Source organism: Tribolium castaneum, chromosome 9, assembly GCF_031307605.1.
Source record: "Tribolium castaneum strain GA2 chromosome 9, icTriCast1.1, whole genome shotgun sequence".
Taxonomy (NCBI): Eukaryota; Metazoa; Arthropoda; class Insecta; order Coleoptera; family Tenebrionidae; genus Tribolium; species Tribolium castaneum.
The window spans coordinates 2,812,345-2,827,396 of NC_087402.1; the positions used below are offsets into that span (position 1 = coordinate 2,812,345).

The following is a 15,052-nucleotide window of genomic DNA, read 5'->3' on the forward strand; positions in this document are numbered from 1 at the left end:
TGTCCTGGCCGGAACTTGAGATTCTAACGAGTCAAAATTAATTACAAATAAAAAAATTCATACTAAAGAACATCTAATTCTTTCTTAAAACTTAGTAATGAGAATCTCAACAGTTTAAAGCATATGATGCGCAAAAAAATCCTACTTACAATTTTTGCAATTTTAGGCGTAAATTTTTCCACATAAACGGTAAACAAAAAATGAGAAGTTTCCTAAAAAATCTAGTTTTTCACACTCGTTAGAATTGGGAAAAGTTCCGTGATTCAAACAAATAAAACAACAGTTTTCAAAATTTTTGTACAAACTACAAGTAAAAATTTTCTTTGTACTTACATTTTTGTTTCTCATAACAATACATCAAAAAACATTAATTATGGTTTTGGCTCTGATTTAAAAAAAGTTTAAATAAAAAAATTCCTATACAATTTTACAAAAAATCTTTTCCTTCTTCACGCCTAGAATGATGGAAAAAATGAACTTTCCTTCCTAGTTGCACAAATAGCTATGACTGAACACACAACATTTTGAAAATTTCGGTCATTGTATTTTTTTCGATGATTGAATAAATCGTGGGAAACTAAATTAATTCACTTGTGTGTCTTGTCATACTGTGTGATGCATCCGTGAGAGAAATTTTTAATTTCTTCACTCGTAGTGTAATGTAATATTTAACAGCATACTGGACAAATTGTTGTGAGAGAAATAAAGAAGTTGAAATTCGAATACGTAGTTATTAAAGTTATTATAACAATTATATCCAGGCTTACACTAGAAAACATTTAAAAACATAAAAAAAATAATGCACGAGTATATCTAAACAAATTTCATTCCTAAAAATAAAAAAAAATTATTAAGAAGCTTGATGAACCTAAATTTCGTTTTAAAATTTTAATAGTTTCTTATACATTTGAGTAAGAAAATAAGACCATTTTTCTCAGTAAAGTTAGCACTGTCTGCTACTTGCTAGTTTTGTTTCGTTTCCCTTTTCTTTTATTAATTCAGACAAACTGTTCATAAGCTGTGCAAATACTTACTTGCAAGTTAAATTTTTGAGCCTGCAAATTCTTTACTAACATATACAAAAAACACCAAAAAATCATAGAAAGATTTTGGGAAATTCCGAGTAACAAAAGCCCTATAAAAATTGGGAAGTTCTAGATAGTTTGAAAAGGTCTAAAATTTCATTGCATTTGTGATCACTTCATAAGATTTTGGTGAAAAAATGTATATAACTTTAAATACCAAGTGGTTACATGAAAAGTTATTGAGTTCTACGTACTAGATACGTGTTTCAGGACTTGGCACAAATTTTTGAAAGCAATTTATTTACATAAAAAACGACAAATCGAGACTCAAAAATACCTAAATTAATAACTTACTTCACAATAGTTTACGGTAAGATTTCTAGAAAAATTAAAAAATCGCGAAGCAGTTCAAAAGTAAAAAATAAGGACTATTTAAAGTTAGCATTGCAGAATTAAAAAAAAATGGTTTCCAACATTCATCATTTACACCATACCATATTTGCACTATATCTCTGGCGCAAAAAAGCAAATGGCAGTAAATCTTAGTACCAAGCAGTCTAAAATAAAAACTTTCCATCACGCTTCGCTACCGCTGAAAACTTTCAAGTTAGGAAACCGTCGTCATCTCCATATACTTCATCAAACACACCGCATGAGTCCTTCACGATTGTATCCATTAAGGCAAGGAAAAACTCCTCATGGGCAATAACCGATCGTGCGGAGGAGAGAAAACGCGTACTTGTTGTGTGTGCACGATGCGTTTCGGGCATCATAATTCACTCTGTATGAGCATCCAACTCCTTATTTATATCTGGCGGTACAACAAAAGAGGTCGCGGGAGGGAATAATTTAATGATGGTGGCTCGAACAAACAAGCCGACCGTGTAAAACACGGCTTCGAGAATCAATCAGCAATAACTCGATACCACCGATCGACGCCGAAGAAGATGAGTACCAGACATGCACGCAGATGGCCATAGAAAAAAACCAACAAACACGACAAGAGTGTCAAAATGAAAATTGCCCGAATCGGCGACTTATAGACGAAAACATCTGTTCGGAGAGCTATTATGGCCGGAGGTACCGACCGGAATAATTAATGTGTGCCATCCTCATTACAGTGTTTAATCGAAAATTATTAGGATTACGGGCGGCGAGGGCGTTTCGAACCCTCGTCGAATCTTTTCAACGTCTACTTTGAAATTTAGAAAAGGTAATTTGGCATTTGGCTATCGCTTTTACTCCACAAAGCCAATAAAACAAACAAGCTGCTAACATGGGGGGTCGATGGGCATCATGGCTACTCGAACCGGAAACGAATATTCAAATTTAATTAAATTTACACCATATTAACCAAAAACCCAATTCTGGGCAATTATAAGTTAAAATATGCACGAGAAATACACGAAAACATTTCACACACGGCAAAAATATATAAGTAAAACATTTACATAGTTATTATTAATTATTTTATTTTGAACCACTTTATAAAAAAAAGCTGTAACTTATGGAAAAAAGTTAGGGGAGTTTGAGACAAAAAAATACATTGGTATTTATTCACTGTCTAATGTACTTAAAATGTTGAATAAATGCAGATTATGAAACCTAAATAAACAAAAAAACTGCATAAATCAATGTATCTGAATTTTTTTAAATTTTCTCTTCCCGTGAAAGTCAAACGCTTTAAATTTGCAGACCTTTAACAACCCGTATTTTACATAAAATTGAAGAAAACTCTAACAAATAATCAAAATCGCTGTTTATCCGTCGGTAACGTCTTGGGATATATTGCGGCCACATTGTGGCTAAAGTCTTGTAGTTTTTTTTATTTTAACTGAACCAAAGTTGGTGTCCTTCGAAAATTATAAGTCTCGGAAATTTTCGAGTTTTCATGAATTTGTTCAGACAATTTACGCAACTGTGGGCATAAATCGAAAGTTTTGCTCATGAATACAAAATCGCTAAGAAACTACGGTGTTTAATATTTCTCTAAACTACTCTCAATTAGAGAATGTCGGTATGTAATTAATAGATCTAATGCCTAACACAGTATTTTACGTTTTTTTTGACGACTCTCACTTCGCCAAAACACTACAAACAAAGATAGATCCAGAATTGACAAAAATCTTTCCTACGCACAAAATAACGCAGCTTCATAATCCAAAATTCTTGCTTTCTCTATACACATTGGATTATTTAAGTGCAAAGAAAAAATTTCGTAATTGTAAATTTACTTCGTCAAAACCGACATCTCAAACAAACTCTAATGTTTTTCCCGAAAGAATGTTATTTTTACGTATCTGTCTGTGAAAATGAAAATTTTATTATATTACGAATAATAAGCTAGTTTAGTAAAAAGTGAACTTAGTACTATGGCAAAAATGGTGTTTCATGTATCATTCGTAAGCTTCTAATATCCCGAATTTCTCCTGTAGCTCAACAGCACTGCACTATCTAAAATTTATGTTAATGTGAAGCAAAATTCTCAGCTAAATTATCCTGTTCTTTTTTTATAAAAATATTCAACACATGAAAGTGAATATCGATAAACTACAAACCAATTATTTACTTTGCTAATTTTTTTTATAATATCCAAGATTAAAAATATGAACAAAATTTTTAGTTTCAAACAGTTTTATATCAGAGGTTTTAGAAACATACTTTTTTCAGTGGAAATGTAGGAGACTGATTTTTTAATTGATTTTTTATTATACCATTCAGTTTAGCAAAAATTGACTTTGTTTTCCAAAAACTAACAAATCAAAAATTAAAAAAAAAGAAGTTTTTTTTGTCTTAAAGCTCGTAAAATTTTCAAGATTTTAGCTGAAACCGTTTAGTAATTTTAACCGGTTTATAAACTGTCCACAGTAATTAGCAAAATTGTCTGTATATTTTCCACATATTAAATTTTTATGTGTTTATATTATATTTTTTCTTTTTATAATTTGTTTGACACAGGAAAGGATAACTGGGTACTTCACCTAGTATGGTTAATTTGTAAAAATTCACGCTTTAATTTACAGGTTTTTTTACTTTTTTTTGTTCTTACATTAAAGTCGTACATATGCAATGTCTTTCTATTTCACAAAGCTGGTTTCCAAAGAAAGCATTTAACTGTTATTAAAACTTTAGCATTAAAATAATAAACTTTAATAAAAAATGTGTAAAACCCTTTAAAAAATGGCTACAAATTCAACTTATCTTGCAAATTCATAATACCATCGAACAAAACGAAGTTCTTTAAAAAAATAATATCTACTTTAATAAGAAGCATTTGCCTTTTCACACATTTTGCTACAGACATTAGCTACTCGTTTATAAGCCATTTAGTTTAAGCTGAACTGTAATATCAAATTAAAAAAATAATAAACCCACACTATTATGAATTTTTAAATTCTTTTCAATTTTTTTCCACGAACATTTCATTACACAAACCGCCACTTAACACGTTCCCAACTAATTCCGTATGTAAACAAGCCTGCGACAAACTGGTATATAAAGCCAACAAAACCTCTCCGCATATTAATTCCCCCTGTACCAATTTTTAAGCAAAACCTCTCGATAAATTACCGATAATCGAGTGCAATTATCGTCGACGAGTTACGAAGTCGTACCCTATTAAACCCCTTTAGGAAAAAACGCACCGAGACTTTAAAGTCCAATAAAGTGGAAGAGCTTCTGTGCAGTGGCGTGTATTATACGGGCGGATCTGGCGCCTACCACCCGTCGTGACAGACCCGGGCAGTACCCCACGGCGCTGCCGTGTGTAGATTTGTGCCCTTTAATACGGAAAATTTGTGGTTCTTCCACATACCTGTCGTTCTTCCATAACAATTACGCAACGCGACCATCAATCATAATCTATTAATTTATTTGGGGATGCGACGGGAGGTCTCGCCGTAAATTCACAAAATTGATTTTTGATACCATCGGCAGGATTTTTCCAAAACCATTATAATTACCGGTTATCTAGCGATCGGAGTTAATTATTTCATACATGGCTACGTATTAATTAGACGTGAAAGCAGTTATTATCCTATGACCGGTCATATGATATAGCACAATCGTTGCGGCCATAAAATTGATTTTTTTAACGAGCGAAGACGCCTCGTTGGATTCGGTTTCAGATTTCGTGCTATTAACAAGTGATTTTATTATTGTACACTCGTCTGACCACTATTACACCCAGTGATTCGATTTTTTCCACAAAATGCTGCCTTTTATCAGCGTCTCTGATCGCTTCTTTCGTTCCCTCCGAAATTTATTTTGTCATTGTCTTTATCGCATTTTAATTAGCCCATCCTTTATCCGTCTCAAACATGGAAATAAAGTTAAAACACAAACATGTGTTTTCGTCAGGGATTTATGCTCTTTCTGACGAAACTATACACGATACCATACATAATTCATTATGTTATGACTAAGAAAATCCGGCTTCTGCGATGCTAATAGACCGACCGTCGACTTTCAATTTGATCAAACGTTAGAAGGAGCAACGACCCAAACCAATTTTGCTAATATTTTTTTCGCTCGTTTTTTCCGTCTTTTTACGGTCGAAAGCACGGACTATTTTAGGGTTGATACACAGTACAAGTCTTTTCCAATGACAACCATCGTCCATCAAAAGCTCCCCGTGCCTCGCAACGGCGCACGAGGGACATAATACGGACCAAAGCAGAATATTTTTAGAGAGGTTTTCGGATTTATTTCGTGGGGTTGCCACGAGTGCCTTTCTCATTACGACGAATTCTCGTCCCGAGTGTCAATTAACTACACAACAAAATAAATAAAATCGACCCAAAAATTTAGTTTTCCGTCAGACAAACTCTCAAAATTCGCTTGGTCGTGGTCGAATTGAGTCCTGCATGAGCTGGTAGGTAAAAAGGATTAAGCCAAATATATGTTAATATTTTAGATTTAAAGCTGGTAGAAATGTTCAAATAATAATTTTTTTGGCACAAAATCTAACAACAAATTTCATTTATTCATGGCTAACTGGTTATTTAAAAAAAGAAGAATGTAATTTTTTAAGCCCAATGCTCTCCTGTAAATTTCGTAAAATGTTTCGTCAAGTAATGACTATTAAGACATCTCACATGATGACGTTGCGTTCGTTAATATGTCTATTAATACTATTAAAGCATCAAAATGGAGACAAATTACAAATATAATTTTAACATTTTTCGACATAGTACCCATTAAATTCTATGCGCCTTCTCCATCGTTTTGGAAGTACTTGAATACTCGAAGAAATATTTATCCACAGCCTTTAAATTGTTAAAATACGATTTGTTTTTGAACGTTTTGGAACTTGTAAATTTGCTCATACACTTACAAACGCCATTTCTGTTATCATAATACTTTAATCTGTTTATCTGACCTACCTGAGCGACGGGAACCAATTCGACCATCTCCGGGAACCAATTCGACTATAATTAGAGAGGATTACAGAATTTGGGAACCAATTCGACTCGTCCCATTCGCTTGGAGTAAGTTTGGCGACTAATTGGAGCAGAAAAACTCGTTTTACGGCATTAACCGTGAGTTATGTTCGCTTAAGTGGTAAAATATGTCGAGTGTGGGCCGGCAGATACCTTCAAAGTGCCCCAAATCGTGTCTAGATTATGCTCTTTGGAAGCACCCGGTTTCCGTCAAGAGCCACTCTTGTCGAATCATCGGAATCCTTTGAAGCTTTTCAATTTTTTTCCCGCTTTTAAAACGTATAGACAAAACATTCGATGCGGGAAGAGACATTCAACGTGGGCACCCTTATTATAATAAGTCGTGAATTTTCCTGGCTTTAAATAATTTACGGAGACAAGTTGACAATTTATAGGAGCGGTAATCCACTCCATTAAGTGGTAAAGTGCGTTCGCACATAAATATCCTCCCGTTGTCTTAGAGAGAATGAAAATAGGTGTAGGTAAGATCGGACGCAGATGGTACAATAAAGCGAAAATTCACTTAGTGATAGTCGAGTTATGTCCTTTGATAAAGTCAGGACAGCTGGGACCGGCAATGGCATAAACACCTGACTTACTTAATAGAAAATTCACTCACCCACTCATCAGCTACTCGTTCACTCACCTGTAAAAAAACATAAATTTCAATAAAACGGGTTAGTAAAATAGCAAGTTTTGGGACAAAACTACGTTAAATTATCTTGTTTGTTTTTCAAATTTTCAGCGTGTTTATACAAATTGTGGTCGCTATTACAAATTAAAAAATGTGGAATTACATAGTCGGCACCCTGATGCCGTAAACATCGCCCCTTGTCAGATCAAACACTTCTTTGGAGTACTCCTCCATCTAATATTTTTATGTATCCGGCGTCCTCCTTTGGGACACTTAAATGGAAACAAATGGTTGTTTGCCTTTCCGTATTAAAAATATTCCGGAGGGGAAGCTCGCTCTCGTAAACACGAATTTCAAGTAATTTTAAGTAAGTTATGATCGGAGACATCGTCGCCTCATTGCCGCGCCACTTAACGCTAAGTGAACATGCCATCCTTTAAAATTAACGAAATTGGTGATTATTAACGGTAAATAGGCTCATCCATTCCGAAATGTCGTTCATCAACAACGATTATTGCTTTTAATGCCGCAATCGAACCGGTAATTACCTTACGTTTTATCATCCAATAATTCAATGGCGAAAACGCGGCGCACATGTGAGAGGCTATTTTAAGAACGGCGAGTTTGTTCATTCATGCATCGAAAAACCGGCCTTTCTCACTAATTTTTAGCCAAACAATGAGATATACTCCACCTGGTGCTCCATTTATTACAACACATTATCTCTCCTAACAGTTCAATCTCGATTCTTTCGCTCGACAACCCTTCCAGGGCTTAGTCTAGGCATTCCGGCGATTAGAAATCGGAGCCGAAGCTTTCGAAAGCTTTCTTCTGCTGTTGTGCATTAGGGGGAAGCACCCCGGCTGTCGGATTAATCAAAATTTGATTACCGCCGAATTCGGTGCGGGTGTTTCCAGTTACGTATAGAAGGGAGGTGATTTATGGGGCAAATATATCGGCGATTAGTTGATGGGAAAGCAAGAGATTTTTTCCAGAATTCAAAATTCTGTGGCAACTGCAGTCAAGTCCCATCGATATTGCCCTCCGATGCGATTAGTCGGTCCGATAGCAAACGTCTCGAGTTACAACGAGTTTGTTTCGGATCAAAATATCTCAATTCTTTTTGTACAGTGCTATCTATACAAATCTCCCGTTCCGAACATAATGGTAATGTAAGTACGTCTGTTGGTATAATTCCCATATTGTCAGAGAGTGGGTTGTAGAACGGGCATTGTGTGTTTGTTTCGGGCTTCCATTACATCGTGCGAATTGCCGCGGACAATAGCCGACGTGTTTGCAAAGTCTAAAAATTGTTTTAAGCGGAATGTGACTAAATAAACGAGCGTTTTGATTTATCCATCCGCATCGGCAATAAGTATCTGGAATTAATTGCGAAAGCATCGTCTAAATTTCTTTTGATCGGAGTTATATGACATGATGTGTCTGAGGCACTTGTGCCGCCGGCAATAAATTAGTGTCGTTGCCAGTAATGGTTTATAAATAATTAAAGATTGCGCAAGAAATACAAGGTGAAAGAAAGTATGCGCAGATAAATGAATACAGGATGGACGAATGTAAAAACGGACGCGTTCGGCATTTTGTTGCAAATTAATCAAATTTACAAATGCTCGTAAAAAGGCTCCATTGTTTCTTTTATAAATTGATTTGTTAGCTACCCGGTAATGAAGAACGCCGTCCGTAATTCCTTTATGGGCATTCCATACGGACGATTTTATTACTTACGTCTTCATATTATATACACCCATATGGGAGAGAATTGAACACATTCTTCGATTTATTTTACTACCAACGAATCAAATACCTTCGCACTTGTACACACAACAGGATGAATAATTATACCAAGACCTCAAACCATACATCATACCTGTTTGATTTTTTCCACACTAAAATATTCCCGATACAATCTCACTGTCCGTCACAGAGTAGGCGTCGACGTACCATTAATCTAATCCTAATCTCGCCAACCAACAGTAGCCTTATTAATCCCTAATTACCCATTTTTACACTTTCATTTAAAACCAGTCAAATAAATTAGTCGAAGCTTAAACAAAACGCACATCCGTTCGATCACGCGAACATAAATCGGTCCTTAATGACTCGTGTTGCTCTTTCGCCGAAGCTCTTCCTCGTGATTTCCCAAGGGAGGGCGGCTTTACTTCACCCGAAACTTCGTATGTGGAACCCTTAACTATACAAAAATGACGCAATTATTCGAAATCACCGAAGATAAATTGCCAGAGCTCTTCGGGGATTACTTACAAATTGATTCCGGGGTGAAGGAAAACCAAAAATTACGTGAAATGAAATCGACAATTTTTACTAAAATCAAGACAGGTGCTAGCCGGCAGTAAACGTCCTCATGATTTACGGCACCATTAGCATAAAATTCTCTAAGACATAACATTTCCCCCCACGGATAACTGCTTTTAAATCGAACAAAAAATGTATTTCAAGGACAATTTTCCCAAAATAAATATTTTGACAAATTATTCAACACTTTTGTCGCAAAAATTAGTGCCAAAAAAGATTGATTTATTTATTGAATTTGAAACGCGTTTGTGTCTGTTACTAATATTTTTTTGTAAATTCACGGAAAATATCTTTCTACCGGCCGTAGAAACTATATCCTTCAAAATTTTTTTACCAAAAAACCAAAAAACGACTCAAAACTCTAAAAACACACGTTTTTCTTAGAATCAAATAAAAATAAAAACAAAATTTACCTTTAAAGTAAGCAGTTTATGGCTATTTATTGTACAAGACAATAAAATTTGATTTTATCTGTGAGAAATGTTGAGAAGATAATGGTGAATTTTATCGTCGTGTAGAATACAAAATTTTATTCCCTCCTCTGTTATTTCGATTCAGGGCCGTATCTAGCATTACAGCAACTGGAGTTCTGAGTGCAGTCCTTGCCATTTTTTTTTACAAAAATTGGTTTTTTATTTTTAAAATTTTATATCAGTTCTGCACTTATTCAAAAAAAGATTCATCGTTTTTTAACACTGTAGCACAGACGTTTTAGTATAACTCCTGGAAGAATCAGAAGATTTTTGCAAAGTTCAAAAAAACATAATTTTTAATAAAATGTATCAGGTAATTTAAAAGATATTATTTTAGAGAGTAAAAAAATCCAAATTTGAATTACACTTTTTCTAAATTAAAATTGAATTAAAGGTTTTTGCAACTTCAATTCTGCGTTCTCATCATTTATTTGAAAGAGGTTTCTAATTGAAATAGAACAATAGAAAAAAATTGGTAACTCTAAAAAATTTATGCGTTGAGCGTGCTAAGAAAAATAAAGTAATTTAAATCATTTGTAGAAATTTTAAATCACAAAGAGAACTACAGAACAAATTATTCTGTTGCAACTGATTGTCTCTACTACTTATAGAGTTTTCATTAGAAAAGTACAATGTAATCTGCATTACAAATTTATAGAAATATTTTATTTTTTTTACGTAAACACAAAAATTGTATCTTACTTTACCTTTCCTTCTTATAAGGCGCCTAATTACTTTCGGCTTTCGGATACCACAAATACAATAAAGACTTTTTCAAGGAATTGCAGAAACTAATAAAGTACTATAATATTCATATTACCTATACCTACTAAAAGAATAGTTATAGCTCGTTGGCGTATAGTTCGCCGAACCTGTACAAAAGAGTTTATAAAGTCTAAGACGAACTTAAATGAAACATAAAATAAAAACTAAAAATTCCCGCCCCAATTTTTTTTAACAATGAAAAATCGTCTAAAACAGAAAACCAGCAATGGTTGTGAACCATATTTCTCTAGACGATAAAATTTCGTTTTACCATGAAGTTAACAGTGGTTTTATCTTTGACGATGGAATAAAAACATGTACCCAAAAAGACATAATTCGTGGGATGTTGATAGGATTTTTCTGGTGTTAGTGTTTATTTTTTTCCGTTAAAGCACCGTATTTTAGTGATGTCTTTTTTTTAAATTCCCTTAAGTGTTTGCAAATGGCCGCTGGATTTTAATATCAGTGGTTGACGTTCGGTCGTATATCACGCGGAAGGGCCGGGCATTCTTGCGTATGGCTTTTGATATCTGTAACGGTAAAACAATAAAACTCGACGGGCGATGGGTGTGCGTGTTGTCTGGGTCCGGCGGGTGGTAGACGGCGCCAAGTTGGTTGCTTTCGTCTCAGCTAGACTACCACGACGCGATGGGTATGGTATTGGTACAGACAATCGCACCACGTTCTATCCGAATAAAAAAATTCGTTCGGTTTGTGAACGAACACGCCATCAACGTTCGTTTGTATGATTAAGTATCGGCCGCCCCCGGCGATTGTGGCTCCGACTCCGTCCAGGGCCGGCGATATTGAAATAAATGATAATGAGGCCCGTAATGAATTCGTATTACAAGCAGTGCTGAAACGTGGGCCACCAGTACGTGAGCCGCTCACCCCGCCACGCCCCGAAAAAGAGCAAACATAGATGCCTCTAGGAGGCGAAGCCAATCTATGGAACGTCAACGCGAAACGAGTTCTCCTCGCTCTCGCCACAACAAACATCAACTCGTCAAAAACGCTACTAATTAAGGGTATCATTATCGTGTTACGTTATCCAGAGGCCTGTCCGCTCCGGATTCCTCTTGACGCGACACTTTAATAATCACTCCTCCTGCATCGAGTGTCCTTCTCGAGTGTTAATCTTCGATGTGGTAGTGACTCTTTGTCCGGAGACTCGTTCTTCAACTTTTCCATAATTTATGTCGCGCGTTCTCCCGTCGTTTCGTCCTTTTTTTCGGGGACGAAAAGCGATGGGTCGGTTCCGTTTGTCGTCGCCCATTGTTTCAACGAGACGATGAAATAGCACACATGCCAGCTTTCGCGATGTCTTCAAAGACTATCTCCATTTACCTGTCTTTCGATACAAGACGGTATTTTATGGTATTGTGCAAGACCCTCCTTTTGTCTGGAGATTATCCCGAACATGTAAACCACTCCAACCGAACCCAAAAAACGACCTAGCTCATCCTTTTAGTGCACTTAACCGGAAAACGAAAGCGCAAGCGGCTCCTCTGCTCTTTGTCCAAAAATCTCCAAAATCGCCCAAAGGCATCATTAAATTACCAAACTGGTCGCGGAAAAAATATTGTCAAAGCAGCTGGATATTAAAATTATTATAAGGACGTATTTAGCGGTAATTTATCGATCTTATTATTATTAAACCGATTGCATTACTAATTCGGACCGTGGTGGTCCGGAATGTCTCCGGTAGGGGCAGGAGAGACGTGCAGGGGGACGTTTCGGGCCGGCCGGCAGGGGGTCCCTATTGCCCTGTCGGAGGCCATTGTGAGGACGTCAAGAGCTTCGGAAAGAAACGCCACTCGTAAACCATCTTTATTATTATTATGCACGACGACAATTGAAACTTGACGCAATGTTGTTTTACTACCCGGAGTGATGGCCGATCCGGCACCTGTTTTTCACCGGAGCCACAACGTTACGCAACTACAATCTTTCTTCACTTTATAATTAAAAAAAATATTTGCGATGGGTTGGTTGCCTCTCGCAGCATCGACATCGCACCAGTTCCGAGTCGTTATCCTCGTTGAGCGAAATCATGCGATCCTATTGGAATCGTTATCCGCGGTGCCTTTGCATCGCCCGTGGAGCGAGATTTATGCGTCCCCACTAAATAATAGTCCGATATTACTTTATGTTTCGCTTTGGACGCCAACGGCTAAGAGCCATGTTTACATCTGCCTTGATTAACTCGGCGAATATTTATTCGAAATTTATTTTTCGGTGGTGAATAAGTCACATTGAGACGTAATCAGAATTCATCGGAGCGGAATAATCCGGGCTTTAGGACGCCTCGACGCCATGCGTCGCTCCAACGGCGCGTGAAATGAACACGTCCCGTTACCTATCCTCCCTCCGAATTAATATTCTAACGAGAATATAAAGAATATGACTCAATAAATGGACGGTTAGTGTGACAAATGAAATGTCACGCTTTTATACACTCTCCAACTCAATTACTACGGCACCCTTCGTGTAGTAATACCCGGAAAAAATTCGCTCGCCGAGTCCGAGAATGAATTCCGGCGCGAGTTATTCAACGCATTTCAATATTGTAGATGTTTATCTAAAACCATCATATTTCATTTAGATTGCAAGCATTGATTATGCGCCTGCTCGACGTACTGAATAGTAATCAAAATGTCGTGAAGGTGAAATAAATTCTTTAGGAAAAATCAAACACACGGGTCGCTTTTTCACCAGCCAATTATGATAATTTAAATCAATCGGCATAATCCTACGCTTTCGATGCAAACAGCCGCTCGGTGAATGCAAAGCGGCAGACAATAAATAACAAACACGAGGAAACAACAATGAGGTTGTATTCTTTTAATTGCCGATACGTGCAAATGCCATTAAGGAAAAGCATTTCTAGGCTACGTTTTTTGCTCCATTTTATAGACAAGTTTTGAGAAAAGAGCAGAATTTTTCACGTTCCACGCTTCTTGTTAAGATTCTTTCGGCGTTTTTGCAATCTCCGATCTTTTGGCAATTTGGTGCTGTTGGAACGTTTCAAATTTACCAAAAAAGGACTAAGACCCAGCAATTTCTGATACTTATAATAAAAAAAATCAACGAATAGATGTATACTGCCGTGCTAAGCAAGAACGTCGTAACTGATTTTATATGAATCTTGAGTTATGTCTTGTTTTCTACATTTGCAGAGTGCACTGTTATTTTAAATGCTAGTAACATGGAATATTGAAGTCAACCTAACAATTTATTTGTAAAAAGGAAATATGTATGCAATTGTATCCATTATTTTGCCAAATCGCTGTTATTCCACATACGACGTTTAATTTTTTTATTTATTTTTTTAATTAAGTAAAAGTAACTAAGTAAAAAAGTCGTAACTACAAAAATATTTATTAACGGCTTTAAACAAATGAAATAATACGTAACAACAGGAAATTTATAAAAAAATGTACCCAAGAAATTACACCTAGCGTACGATACTTTTGAAATTAAAAGCAAATTTTGCCAAAAAATCAATCGGTTTTCTGGTAGAATATTTTCAAATTTTTTTAAGAGTTACTGTTTTCTTTCTGTATCTATGCCATTTGTTGTGTGTTTTTGAGTGGGATTTTTGAATATGATGTTAGGAAATTTAACTCTATAAAGTCGCTATCAAACCTGCATCTATATTTCATGTTTTTTTCCTCGTTCAAACGTAACGTTAACCATGTGGCTTAGGTAAGGTCGATTAATAATTTTGGCCAATTTGTACTGTGAACTGTAGTCTTGCCATTTAAAAAAGTTTTCAATTTTCATTTGTTTAATTTTAGTTCTTGTACCCGTCCTTCCAACCGAATTGACAAAATCGTCAAAGTCATACACTTTTTTTTGTTTTTTTAATTGTAATTCGACTTTGTAATCAACCAAACTTGGTGGTACCTAATGTTTTTGATTAATTTTAGAAAATATACAATTTTTGATTCATTAATGAGTGAGTTTCATATACATTTTATAGTTACGACTTTCTTGCTAAGTAATATTGCACAAACCCCACATACGTCAATTTTATTTACGTATTTCGTCTTATTAATTTCTGGATAATATCTATTAAAGTTATTTAGAATCAAAGTTATTGCACTATTGATCTCAGATTTTGTGTTATCTCAAATTTGACAAAAAAGTCAGTTACGACGTTCTTGCTTAGCACGGCAGTATAGTACGTAAAAAATCTAGAAAAGTACATCAAAAATTTCCTTCTTTTTTAAAATAAAAATTCTGAAATTAAAATACATAATAAAATTTTTGGGAGGCTTTGAGTAGCTGGACTGAAGTGAAGCACGTAGAAATCCTGCATTTTTCCAACTTCGTTAAAATAAGAATGTGACTTTTTTCCCCGCGATAAGTCGTAATCTG

At 35.6% G+C, this 15,052-nt stretch overlaps 1 protein-coding gene across 4 annotated transcripts in view; it reads right to left on the reverse strand.

Moving 5' to 3' along the window:
* Positions 1–15,052, reverse strand: part of rg (rugose) — a 117,685-nt gene that overhangs the window by 23,521 nt on the left and 79,112 nt on the right. The gene's annotated exons all lie outside the window — the stretch shown is intronic.